Raw genomic sequence first — 14,654 nt, 5'->3', positions numbered from 1 at the left:
ATGTGATAAATTCATTTGAGTAATAAAATAAAATAAAATACAAATATCAGCTTGGGTAGCAAGGACGGAAATCTGCCAGCCAAGATGGGAGCTGTGAGCAGAGGATTTTAAACTCTCCTGGGGCCCCTGATCCTTCCCTTACTCCAGAGTTTGTGAAAGACATCTCCTGGGAGCCTGTCTCACCCTTAAAAGGAAGAACAAAGGGAGGGAGGGAGGGAGGACTAGAGGTTGTGCCTTCCAGAAAAGAGGGCAGAAAATTCTCCATTTACCCCATGACAAAGAATTCCTTACAGCGATTTAGTTTACATAAAATGTCTTCTTGATGAAAAGGGCACCAGCTAATGATATGTTACCTTCTTAAAACAATGTTCAGTTACTTCGCTAAGCATGAATACAGTCTTTTAAATGTTCGCATAATTCAGCATTACAGGCATACCTCCGTTTATTGCATTTTCCTCTACTGCATTGTGAAAATATCAGTTTTTACAAATTGAAGGTTGGCGGAGACCCTGCATCAAGCAAATCTCTGTCCGGCCATGTTTTCAACAGCATCTCTCCACTTCCTGTCTCAGTGTCACATTTTCATAATTCTTGCAATATTTCAAACTTTTTCGTTATTCTTACATTTGTAATGGTGATCTATGATGCTTAATATTACAACCGTGACTCACTGATGGTTAGCAATTTTTTCTTAGCAATAAGGTATTTCTTTTTTTATTATTCAAGGATAGTTGATTTACAATGCTGTGCCCATTTCTGCTGTACAGCAAAGTGACCCAGTTTTATATATACACATATATACACACACATATATATTCTTTTTCTCATATTATCTTCCATTGTGTTCTATCCCAAGAGATTGGAAAGAGTTCCTTGTGCTGTACAGGAGGACCTCATGGCTTATCCATTCTACATGGAATAGTTTGCATCTGCCAACTGCAAACTCTGTATCCATCCCACTCCCTCCCCCCTAAGTATTTCTTAATTAAGGTATGTCCACTATTTTTAGTTAGACATAATCCCATTTCACACCTAACAGAGTAGTACTCTAAACATAACTTTTTTGTACACTGGGAAACTAAAAAAATTCATGGGTCTTGCTTTATTGTGACATGCATTTTCTTGCAATGATTTGGAACAGCTCCAAGGCCTGCCTGTGCCCAGGATTAAAGTGTATGCATTGTGTGGTCTATCCTTTTTTCGCATAGAAATATATCTGATAAATCTTTCCACGTGAGCACCAAATTCTACCTTATTCTTTTTTTTTACTGTTGCATATTATTATGTAATAGTAGATATAACATAATTTTTCCCTCATTATGGACATTTAAATGGTTTCTAGGAGTTCCTGCAGTGGCGCAGTGGGATTAAGAATCTGACTGCAGGGAGTTCCCATCATGGCTCAGTGGTAATGAACCCAGCTGAGGACCCATGAGGATGTGGGTGATCCCTGGCCTCACTCAGTGGGTTAAGGATCTTGCATTGCCATGAGCTGTGCTGTAGATTGCAGACTTGGATCAGATCTGGCATTGCTGTGGCTGTGGTGGAGGCCAGCAGCTGTAGCTCTGATTCAACCCCCTAGCCTGGGAATTTCCATATGCTGCACCTGCAGCCCCCACCGCCCCCCAAAAAAGAATCCAATGGAAGCCACTCAGGTCATTGAAGAAGCTCAGGTTTGATCCTCTGGCCGAGCAGTAGGTTAAAGGATCCTGCACTGCTATAGCTGTGGCATAGGTTGCAGCTACCACCCAGATTCAATCCCTGGCCCAGGAAATTTCATATGCTGCAGGTGAGGCTAATATTAATAATGATAGTAATAATAATAATTAAACGATTTCTAAATTTTTTTTGTCTTTTTAGGGCCGCACCCACAGCATTTGGAGGTTCCCAGGCTAGGGATCAAATTGGAGCTGTAGCCACCAGCCTAGACCACAGCCAAAGCTATTCGGGATCCAAGCCACATCTGAGATCTACACCACAGCTCATGGCAATGCCAGATCCTTAACTCACTAGGCGAGGCCAGGGATCCAACCCGGGTCCTCATGGATGAAAGATTCATCTCTGGAGTTCCCGTCGTGGCGCAGTGGTTAACGAATCCGACTAGGAACCATGAGGTTGAGGGTTCGATCCCTGCCCTTGCTCAGTGGGTTAACAATCCGGCGTTGCCGTGAGCTGTGGTGTAGGTTGCAGACACGGCTCAGATCCTGTGTTGCTGTGGCTCTGGCGTAGGCTGGCAGCTACAGCTCCGATTAGACCCCTAGCCTGGGAACCTCCATATGCCGCAGAAGCGGCCCAAGAAATGGCAAAAAAAAAAAAAAAAAAAAAAGATTCATTTCTGCTGAGCCAGGACAAGAACTCCAAGGGTTTCTTTTTGTTGTTGTTCGGTTTTGTTTTTTGGTTTTTGAGGGTTTTTTTGTTTTATATAAAAATCACATAAATTTATTTTTACAATAGTTTTTATTTTTTCCATTATAGCTGGTTTATAATGTTCTGTCGATTTTCAGCTGTACATCAAGTGACCCCATCACACAGACATGTATTGTTCTTTTTTCTCACATTATCATGCTCTGGTTTCTAATTTTTATCCTTTTTTTTTTTTTCTGTTTAGGGCCACACCTGTGGCATATGGAAGTTCTTAGGCTAGGAGTCAAATTGTTGCTGCATCTGTGACCCGTACCATGGCTTAAAGCAAAGCCTGATCCTTAATCTATTGAGCAAGGTCAGGGATCAAACCCACATCCTCACTGACACTATGCTGGGTTAAGGAACTCCTGAAAATCCTTATCGATGCTTCTCCATACGCATGTGGAAAGAATCCTTTTGGACAGAAACACAGAAATGAAAGTTATGGTTCAAAGAATATGGAGATTTTTTACTTTATTTTCTAACTTCTTATATAATGTTTTTTGGGTTTTTTTTTTTTTTCATTATAGCTAGTTTTCAGTGTTCTGTCAATTTTTTACTGTACAGCATGGTGACCCAGCCACACATACAAGTATACATTCTTTTTTCTCCCATTATCATGCTCCATCATAAGTGACTAGACATAGTTCCCAGTGCTACACAGCAGGATCTCATTGCTAATCCATTCCAAAGGCAATAGTTTGCATCTATCAACCCCAAGTTGCCAATCCGTCCCACTCCCTCCCCCTCACCCTCGGCAACCACAAGCCTATTCTCTTAAGTCCATGATTTTCTTTTCTGTGGAAAGGTTCATTTGTGCCGTATATTAGATTCCAGATAGAAGTGATATCATATGGTGTTTGTCTTTCTCTTCCTGACTTACTTTACTCAGGATGAGAGTCTCTAGTTCCATCCATGTTGCTGCAAATGGCATTATTTTGTTATTTTTATGGCTGAGTAGTATTCCACTGTGTATCTATACCACATCTTCCTAATCCAATCATCTGTCAATGGACATTTAGGTTGTTTCCATGTCTTGGCCATTGTGAATAGTGCTTCAATGAACATGCGGGTGCATGTGTCTTTTTCAAGGAAAGTTTTGTCCGGATATATGCCCAAGAGTGGGACTGCTGGGTCTTATGGTAGTTCTATGTATAGTTTTCTAAGGTACCTCCATACTGTTTTCCATAGTGCTTGTACCGGCTTATATTCCCACCAACAGTGCAGGAGATTTTTACTTTCGACATGTACTTTCAAATTGACCTCCAAAAGACTACACCATCTTATACTCCCTCAACATGGAAAGCAACAGAATTTTTTAAAAATTTATAATCTAGGAGTTTCCATCATGGCTCAGGGGAAACAAATCTGACTGGTATCCATGAGGACGCAGGTTCCATCCTTGGCCTCACTCAGTGGGTTAGGGATCCGGCATTGCTGTGAGCTATGGTGTATGTCACAGATGGGGCTCAGGATCCCGTCTTGCTGTGGCTATGGTGTAGGCCAGCAGCTATAGCTCCAATTGGACTCCTAGCCTGGGAACCTCCATATGCCATGGGTGCGGCCCTAAAAGAAAAAAAAAAAGACAAAAAATAAAAATAAAAATATAATTTCTAATCTAATGGGTAAAACGTGATCTATCATTGTTACTTTGATCTTTATTCATTATTTCTGATTAAATATCTTTTGACATGTAAATCTGTCACTTTTATTTAGATCAGTGACTTAACTGTTTATATTTTTGCCTATGTTTCTGCTTTTTTCTTTTTATGATTTACTTGTATGAGTTCTTTATATATTATGAATTATCACCTTTATTACGTACCTTACAGATATTTTACCGCAAATTGCTCTTTGTATTTTATATATTTCACTGTACTAAAGCTTAATAATTAATGTAGTTTTAAAAAAAAACTTTATCTTATATGGTTTCTAGGTTTTGTATCTCACATTAAAAAGACATTACCCATCTAAGAATTAACAAAGAAAACAAAAGTGCTGTTCTTTCTAACACTTTTATAGGTTTTCTCTAAAGTTAAACCATACACCATAGCCACAGCAAGACGGGATCCTGAGCCCCATCTGTGACATACACCATAGCTCACAGCAATGCCGGATCCCTAACCCACTGAGTGAGGCCAAGGATGGAACCTGCGTCCTTTCTCTAAAGCTCCCTAATCCTTGTGAAATATGTTTTTATACATATGGTAAGACATACCATTTATTATCCTGACACTGTTTATTGAATGGTCCTCACTTATTCATAATTTGAAGCGTTAGCTTTGTTTTAAATACTAAATTCCTACATAAACATACATGGAACCATTTATAGACTCTTTGTTCCACGGATCTATTTTTCTATTCTTGTGTTAAGAACACATTGTTTTAATTACTACCATTTTAAAGTATGTTTTGATATAAAATTAGATAAATCTCCTATCACTGTTCACCCCTTTCCAATAAACTTCTGATTAATCTGTGTATTTTCTAGTCTATATAAACTTGAGGTTCAGCTTGTCAAGTTTTATAAAATATCCCCTTGCAGTTTTTCTTAGGATCACATTGAATTAAGGGATTATCCGGGGGAAGAACTGACACCTTTACAATTTGGGGTCTACAATCCAATGTGGTGTGTATCTGCTTATTCAAGTTTTCTTTTGTCCCTCATTAAAATGTTATGATTTTCTTCACATTAGGTTTATTTCTAGATTTCTTTTTACTATTGCAATTAGAATATTTTCATGGCATTCCCTATTTATTGACAGCACATTAGATTACTAATTTTTCATCTATTCATTCAGCAAGAACTTGCTAACTGCTCACTAATTGCACCCTGCAATTCTCCCTGTCTACTGTAGGGCTCACTATTTGGGGCACTCTTCTGTCTACTGTAGGTATGCAGACAAATTATTGATTTTTGTATTGTTAAAGGATAAACTGAGGCATATTAAAATTCTTAAGAGTTTTGTTTTGTTTTGTTTTTTCTTTTTAGGATCGCACCTGCAGCATATGGAAGTTCCCTGGCCAGGGGTCAAATCAGAGCTGCAGCTGCAGGCCTATGCCACAGCTACAGCTACAGCAACACTGGATCTGAGCTACATCCACGACCTACACTGCAGGATGCAACACTGAATCCTTAACCCACTGCGCTAGGCCAGAGATCCAATTGGCATCCTCATGTAAACTAGGTAGGGTTAATACACTGAGTCACAATGGGAACTCCAGAGGTTTTGTTTTGTTTTATTTTGTTTTTGTTTGTTTGTTTGTTTGTTTTTAAGCAAAATCAATTCTCATGAGGCTGCCAAACCAGCAGGGTTTAGGAGAGCTCCACTCCGGGGAGCCAGGGAGGACTTTTACAGAGAAGATGCAGAGGCAAGGTGAACAAATTATTTGATTGGCTGTGGCGAGGTTTTGCCTTCTTTGATTGGCTGTTTGGGGTTAGGTATCCTTGGACATGTTTCTGGACCTTGAAATATCTTCCAGCTTGGGTTCGGATTTGTTTTCTTAACCTGCTGAGGTTTGAGAGTCACCTCAATCGCAGAGCCCGCTTGTTTAAGCCATTTAGTAGTTTTGATCATCTCCATGAAAAGCTCCAGGATGAAATTATCAGTGAAGAAATCCTAATAACGGAGGCAACTGGACACACAGGCGAGAAGTTTTAAAGGAAAAGCAAAAGGTTTAGAATAGCTTGCGTCCGTTGTGAGCCACATTCTTAGGGTCCTCTCTGCAAAGTCACAGGAGAGAAACCTCTTCACTACTGAGGGGTGGGGAGGGTTGTGCTGTCCCTGCGGTCACATGCTTCTTCCTCACCAGGAACCGGAAATAGGCACACCCCCCCGCCCCGGTATCTTCCCCCCACCGCCTTTATTCTGCAACTGTTGACAGAAAACTCGGGAGTGAACTTGCTCGGTCAACCACAGCGACTTCATTATTCTGGCTCGTCTCTCCCCACCTACACGATGCGGAGTTTGCTTTTCTTTATATGCTTTATTTGTATGTGCAATAAATTGCTTGATCCCCTGAGAAGCAAGGCACAGAAGAGGAGGAAATATTTCTAAAGCATCTAGGACGCCAGTCGGTATATGACAGATTTCAAAAGGACCTTTCCTTTGAATGCCTGAGACGCCGAAGGGCAAGGTCCCTCAGCTCCGCCCGCCCCCCGCCACCGCCCCGCCTTCCAGCCCCCCAGCCCCCCAGCCCAGGTTCGGAGCCAGCCTTTCCGTGCTGAGAACCAGCCTCTCTGTTCTGGGGCTGTTCCGCTTTCCCCTTCTCAGCCGCCAACTAGGTTGTTGTTAGACCACAAAAGACAGAGAGATCTTGAAGCCTTTCATCACGAAGACTGCATTTTCTGGAGGTTTTTGTTTTGGGGGGTTTTTTGGTTTTGGGTTTTTTGGTTTTTTTGTTTTTTTGTTTTCCCTCCCCCTGAATGTTTGTAGGAGGAAAAGAGGGAGGAACCTTCTCTCAAAGGCCCAAAAGAGTTTTCAAGTTGCGTGCTCAGGGCAAACAACTTTTCTTGTTCTGTTTATCTGTTTTGGCCCCACAGTTTTGAATGACTCAGACGTTAAAAGACAATTCAGTTCTGGAGGAGGGGCCCCCTTGGGGGTTGTTGCTTTAAGTCTTAAAATTGTGAGGCTTGGATGACACAAAATGCCCAGAGAGGCTGGGAACCCATTTTTAACCTAAACTAAAGGTTTGCATTTTTTTCCATTTCCCTGCCTCCTCTCTAGCCCCGCCACCCACATCCCACACCCTCCAACTAGGCTTTTCTATTGCAAATGATCAGAGACCGGATTTGAATAAAAGCAGCAGCTATTTCCTCTGCTCCCAGACCTGCATCCCTGTTTGAGCTACTCTGCACCCTTAGCACCAGTTGTGAAATAAATAAGCTTATCTGACTCATGGAATTTGAGTCAAGGAAAATTACAAAATAATAGATTAAAAATAAAGAGGTTCGTTGTGCGTTTATGAAAGGCGTCACTAGGTGAATACCTGGCCTTTAGATTTTTATTTCATTAGGCTTGAACAAGAGAACAATAAATAACAAAGGATTTATACACCCCCCTCCCCAAAAAAGCAATCGGGACAAACTTTGCCACAGATTTTTGACCCTTAAATCATTCAGAACCCAGAGTGTACAAGAGCTAAATTCCATCAGATGGACAGAAATGGTTCTTTAACTGCAAACATTTCTAAAGGAATCAACTGACCAATTTTCAACCCAAGGAGCTAAGGAGAACTCTTCCATTGGATTTATTGAATACCAGGCATCATTATTTAAAACGGATTCCTGCATTTGGCTCAGATTGCTGGATTAGTATGCTTTTTCCTTTTTTTTTTTTTTTTTTTTGCCACTGACGACGTCCAAAGTGGCAGAAGACGGGAGAAAGAAGACCTGTCAGCCCTTTTCATCCTCTCTCCTTAAGAATGTCTTTTTCCCTCAGCCTGTTTATTCATGCATAGCATTTCACCGGCCTACAAAAGTTATGCCTGTACACTGTAGGCATTTTGGAAAATACTGACAATCACAGGGAAGACAATTTAAATCATCTGTTTTGCCAGCACCCATCAATAACCACTATTAATAGTTTAGGGTTGGGTTTTCTAGCCTTTACTTCTCAGTGTATGTTAGTATTCTTCACAAAAAATGAGAACGTGCCCCTTGCTTTTCCATAAACCATTAAAAAGCCTCACCATAATGGTTGCAATTAGATCCCATCCCATATGCAACAGAATTTTTTCAAACCATCCCCCTCATGGAGCCTTTGAATTGTTCCTGGTGGCTCAGTTAAGCATGGAGGACACGGTTAAAGACGTGAACAGTATACAGCATATCCTAACTCATCCCCAAGTGACCTTTCCACCTCTCTGACCAGGCAAGCTTCTGGGACACAGATATGACAGGGGAAAAGAATGACAGGAATATATTTTACACTTTTGGAGGGAGTTGGCTAAATTAGAGGGCAGTGTCCGTATTTAAAATGTCAACAGCTCATTGGCTAACTATACAGAGAAATAACTGGGTTATTTTCCTCCAAAGGGGGAAAAAATTTCTCTCTGGAGCTCTAAACTGGTACAGTCACTATAAAAATACTCTTGTCCCTTTTCTCTAAAAAAGTGCAAGGAAAGATCACTTGAAACTTTACATCCCTTTTCAATGCAGTAAACTAACATTTGACAGTCTCCCCGCCCCCCCAAGTCACCTCCTCCATAAAACTGCCTCCTGGGTCTCCTCTTAGCCCATCCCCCTCCTCACTGGCTCTGCTCTTGTTTGACGCAAAATCATCAGTTTCTGCTGGGTTAGGGTGATTTTCAACAACCCTTCTTTACCCCCCCACCCCCACCCTGTTTCCTTCCACAAGGGTCCCTGTCTGATTCAGCTTGGTAGCTCTTCGCAGTGGGCACTCAATAAATATTTGTCAAATGATTCTTGCAAGGCACCTCAGTGAGGGTCCCGGGAGGTTTTTTTGGTTTTTTTTTTTTTTTTTTTTCTTCATTTAGGTCTCTCACGGGCTGGAGGCCACAGTTTAACAAAGCCAGGGCAAGGTCAAGGGTGCCCGAGAAGGCAGCTTTCAAGTTGAGTCATGAAAGGCGATGTTAATTACCGACATGGGCCATTGAGAAGGAAGAAAAATGCTATCTCTTATTAATTTTGGTGCAGTGGACACGCTCTTGTCAGTGGCTAATGGTTAACAAAGCTGTTCTTTTCTGAAGACGGAGCAGGAAAATCTCAGAAAAGGACCTGGGGCTGCCCACAGGGCAGCCACCAGCTTCCTGCCCCCACACATCAGTGTCTGGGCTGAGATAACGTGTCTGACTTTTGTTTGGGCTTTCTGTTCCTGGATAAAGTTCGACGGAAAGCCATCCCCGAGAGGTTCAAGGGTTCATTTGTACCAAGATGTTGAGGACAGGCTTACCGGGGAGCCTCGGTCACACACAGGCTCCTGCTCAGGACGCAGGAATCAAGTTTACATGTTAATGGGGCGGGGGAGGCGGGCGGGGGTGGGGGTGGAAAAGAAAAATCAGCTTGTGAAAGAGGCATGCCTTCTCCCGTTAGTGGGAAACGCTAATTTAATCAAGAAGAAAGGGTTTGTGGAAACCGCACTCTCCCTGGGACTTTAGCCTGCTGGATAATGTTGGGTGGACATTCATAAGCGCTTCTCAAGTGCCCCCGTGCTTTCCGTCTGAACACTGGTTTTGGCAGTTGTGAACTTTAAGTGGACGCATTTAAGCTGATCAGAGGAAACAGGCTGACAGTGAGCTGATTAGAAACCTCTTAGAGACCCTCCTTTGAAAGAGGGAAAGGAGTTCTTAACTTTTTTTTTTCCATCCGCTTTGGAGAGCGACCCCCCAGCCCACTCCACCCCACCCCCCAGCCCGGAATAAAGGAGGGAGGATGGGCTGGGGGTGGGGGGATGCGGGGAGGAAGAAAGCATCCATTTCGAACCCGTAGAAAAACAACCTCCTTGCCAGACCTTTGCCAACCTTCCTGTTCTTGTCAAGCTCGGCTCTGAGGGAATGTTTGAAGATAACAGGAGAGGAAATCATGAAATGATATGGCGAGGCCGAGCTAGACTTGAAAAGACAAGTGCAAGCTGTTTCCTTGACCTGGACTTATCTCCCGCTGCCAAAAAAGAACCATCTATCAGAGAGCCATAAATAGGTTAGGAACCTCAGGGGGAAATGCTGCTTTTAACAATAAAACAATGATATCGGGGGGTTTGTTGAGAAAACGGCAGCCTCTTCCATAAGGCGCTCGAAAGTGTGCTTTTGTTTCCGGGGTTGGAAAGGTGCGGGGGGGGGGGGTGACTCCTTTCAAAATGCTGAATGTTTATCAGGAGTGAGGAGAAATGTTATAAACATATTAGCGGTCAGAGGGAACATTTCAAAACCTCTCTAGGGAGAGGTTGCTGACAACAACGTCCATACAGGAAAAGATTCCACTGCGAATTCTAAATAAGTGAGTAAGTTGCTTCTTGGCTTCCACAGAGCCCTTATCAGCAGCAGCAAGTCCAGGTTAAGGATTTGCTTTCCAAGCTGATAGCCCAGAGCTGACTTAAAATTAAGCGGGGGGTGGGGGTTGGAGGTTTGAGGATGGGGGGGCTTGGGACCCCGTGGGAAGAAGCCTGCAAATCTGACCCCCTTTAAGATGCTCCGCAGAGTCTCTGGGTTGCTGCCTGTAAGAACAGCCAGTCCGTCCAGACCTTAAACTGAAAATGAAGTTTACAAATTAGCTCTGAATAAATACGATCGTACCCCATGGCTTGGGGCTATAGCTTTCCAAGTGAAGGCAAATTTGAAAAAGACGCAGTTCAGCTCCTTCATACACAACCAGACCAAGCTGACCTAAAACTGACATCTTTCTTTCAAACCAGCAAGGTGATGTCATGATTTTCATTGCCACCCCTCCCCAAACCAACCACCTGTGCCTCTTGAAAAGAGGCAGTTCTAAAGGAGGAAGAAAGAGGGAGTCAAAATATAAAGGAAAAAATCGTTTTAAGTTTAAACCAGCAAGTGATAAAAGTCAATCTTTTCTTTCCTGTTTACTCATCTCTCTGACTCTGCGTGTGTGTGTGTGAGTGCGCGAGCACACAACTCCCAAAATCCCTCTGGAAATTGTACAAGAAGGAAAAATTGTCTCCCAAATAATTCGTGTTGTCTTATTTCTGAAACTTTCTCGTGTTTGGTGAATTTTCCCTTTGTTCTTCACCAGTAAATGCACTGGAGTTGGGATTAACCAGATTCTTGAAGAATATAAGTGTGTTTCGAGGGATGAGACCTGGGCCCGTGGCTGTCCTTTGCTGTTTGAGCCTCAGGCACCTGTAAGGCATAGGACTCCCTGGGGACCTGCTAGATCATTTACGTGAGCCCAGGCATCTGCCTCATTCAAAAGGAACGGCAGGGACTCAGCAGGGACATGCAGTCAGGAATGAGGGCCACAGATCAGACGGGATGAAAGTCTGTCCCTCCCCCCACACCTGGGAGCCGTGTCTTGCCCCAGCTCCTGCAGATACAGCAGAGGCCAGATATTCTGAGAGATTCACTATTGATTCACCATTTCAGATCCCCCCCCCACTTAAAATAGCTTAGCATCCTCCCCCACTTCCTCTGTTTCTCATAAATTGCTATAGATGGTCTTTGATCTCAGAGGAGGGCTCCCTGTAAAAAGAAGGCAAAGTAACTGAGATGGAGAACACTTGGCCCAAGCATCCAGCAAGTTGAGTTAGAAAGAAGATGCCAGAGATGGAAGATGTAGGTGGGTCAGTCTCAACGGGTGACAGAGAGGATGGTGGAGCACTTTGAAATGCCACCCAATGGAGTTCCCATCGTGGCTTAGCGGTAACAAACCCCACTAGTATCCATGAGAATGAGGATTCGATTCCTGGTCTCACTCAGTGGGTTAAAGATCCAGGGTTGCCACAAGCTGCGGCATAGGTCACAGATGCCGCTCGGATCCAGTGTTGCCATGGCTGTGGTGTAGGCCAGCGGCTATAGCTCCAATTCGATCCCTAGCCTGGGAACTTCCACATGCTCCGGGTGCAGCCCTTGGAAAAAAAAAAAAGAAAGAAAAAGAAATGCCACCCAAAGCCCAACATATTCTCCGAGCAACAGACTGTCACCTCCCTGAGGGTTAAGCCAGAGAATATCCAAGTCAAAAAAGGTGATTTCCAATAATAAAAAGATCTCCTTTTAAGGAGCCTTATTGACTTGGCCAAGCACTTCCACTTCTCTGTTTTTATAACAAATTCCATAAATCGCTATACACACACACAAGACCTGTTAAGCAAGCAAATTTTATGACTGCTTTCATTTCCCAGCTTGATTAAGAGAAATGCAGGACATTTTTCACTTCTGCTATGAAACTGATATCTAAATACCAGTATGCTTTTTTTTTTTTTTTTTCCTTTTTAGGGCCGCACCTCTGACATAGGTTCCCAGGCTAGGAATGGAGTCAGAGCTACGGCTGTCTGCCCATACCACAGCCACAGTAACACGGGATCCAAGCCGCATCTGTGACCTACGCCACAGGGTGTGACAACACTGGATCTTGACTTCTAAGCCTACTGCCATCTCGGCTTCCAGCCTCGTATCAGCCCCCTGGATTCCTCTGACATCCTCCAGTGCTACCACACACCTGCAGGAGCACAGTGAAGTACCCGGCCAGTAGGAACTAGGGCAGGCAGTGGCAGGCAGGGTACAAATGACCTGGGAAATCAGAGGAAGACGCTTCCCTCCCCCAAAGTCCACCAGGGAGTGCACAGTGGAGGAGGTGGGTCCTGATCTGGGCTTCAAAGAGAAGGTTAGGATAGGGAGAGGAGACCTTGGCATTATAAGAGAAGTCTCCCAGGAGTTCCCTTGTGGCTCAGTGGGTGAAGAAGCCAACATAGTGTCCATGTAGTTGCAGGTGCAATCCCTGGCCTTGCTCGGTGGTTAAGGATCCAGCATTGGTACAAGCTGTAGTTTAGGTTGCAGATGCGGCTCGGATCTGACATTGCTGTGGCATAGGCCAGCAGCTGCTGCTCCAATTCAAACCCTACCCCGGGAACTCCCATATGCCCCAAGCAAGGCTGTAAAAAAAAATTCTTCCAGGTTTGACACAACCACCCTAGGATAGAACAAGGGTGGACTGGAGTGGGGCTGTCACAGGGAGGAATGAAACAATTATAAGACTCTTTTCACTGGAGAGGTGGGGCTGTGGGTGTGTCCTAGAAATTAAGGGGGAAAGAAAGGGTGGCTGGAAATCCAAGGAAGCTACAATGCTAAGCCAAGGGCTTTGGAAATCATCAGGATGGCAATCGAGAGGCCACGCTTGGATTTTAAAGAAGAGGATGACTTTGAAGATACTTGAGCTGAGACCCCTGTGTCTGAAGATGCTGCTGGTGCACAGGGGGGTGTGAACACAGCCATCTGGGTGTGAGGGGGAGGGGCCTCAACCCAAGTTTATCGATAAACATGTTGCCCAAGACTGAGTCAAAAGTCTCACTAAAGTCAAGCTAGATGAAGTCTGCCCATAGCCTTGAACCCCGCAGGCCAACCTAGGTTTCCAGGAAGACAGAAATTCCTTCTGATCTCATCTTGTTTATGAAGCCAGGTGAGATGGGATACCCAATCTCCTGTCTGGTCTCTCAGGATCTGACAATCACTTTCCCCACCCACTGTTGGGAACTTCCCAACAAAACCACCTAAAACTAGTAGAGGAGTTCCCACTGTGGCACAGTGGGATCTGCAGCACCTCTGCAGAGCCAGGGTGCAGGTTCAATCCCCTGCCATGGCACAGTGTGTTAAGAATCCAACTATGTGACAGCTGCAGTGGAGGTTGCAACTGTGGCTCAGATCTGATCTCTGGCCTGGAAACTCCATATGCCACGGGAGAGCCAAAAAAAGAAATATATATGAAATACCCAGCCAGTAGGAACAATATATATACATATATATGTATGTGTATATATATATAAAATAGTAGAATCTTGTAATGTTAGGACTGCACACAGCTTCAGCAACCAAGTGGCTCCTGCAGCACAGCAGCACAGCATTTTGCATGGAGAGCCAGCATGTGCCCAGAGCTGTGCTGCATCACAGCGGAAGCACCTCTCTGCCCCCACGGGACACACCCTCTGGTTCAACTCCCTGATTTCACAGATGAACCAACTGGGTGCAGAGATATTACCGGACATGTCTGTCATCATACAGCTATTACAGAGCCAGGTTGCATATGCAGCCAGGTGCACAGTCACAAGGAGATTTCATTTTTACATATACAAAGCAGAGAGACTGTATATTCATAGCCTCCCTATTTCTTATATATATATTTTATATAATGTGTATATGTGTGTATATACATGTATGTGTATACATATACATGTATTGCGCATACATGTGTATATGTGTACATATATGTATATACACGCGCACATATATGTATACACATGTATCGTGTGCCTGTGTATATGTGTGTACATATATGTATATACACATGCATGTATATGTGTGCATCGGTATGTGTGTATATGCATATATACATATGTGTTTACAGATATGTATGTACATATATACATGCATATATGTATGTGTGCATGAATGCATAAACATGTGTGCAAAGGTGTGTACAGATACATGTATTTACACAAGTGTGTATATGTATATTGTGTATATACATGTATATATGTCTGTGTAACATATTTGTGGTACATATATGTGTGTGTTATATACATATATGTGTGTATAGCATATATGTATATACATGTATATATGTG

This window comes from Sus scrofa, chromosome 10, assembly GCF_000003025.6.
Source record: "Sus scrofa isolate TJ Tabasco breed Duroc chromosome 10, Sscrofa11.1, whole genome shotgun sequence".
NCBI classification, from domain to species: Eukaryota; Metazoa; Chordata; class Mammalia; order Artiodactyla; family Suidae; genus Sus; species Sus scrofa.
The sequence above is the reverse complement of the archived record's forward strand: the minus strand, read 5'-3'. Positions refer to the sequence as shown.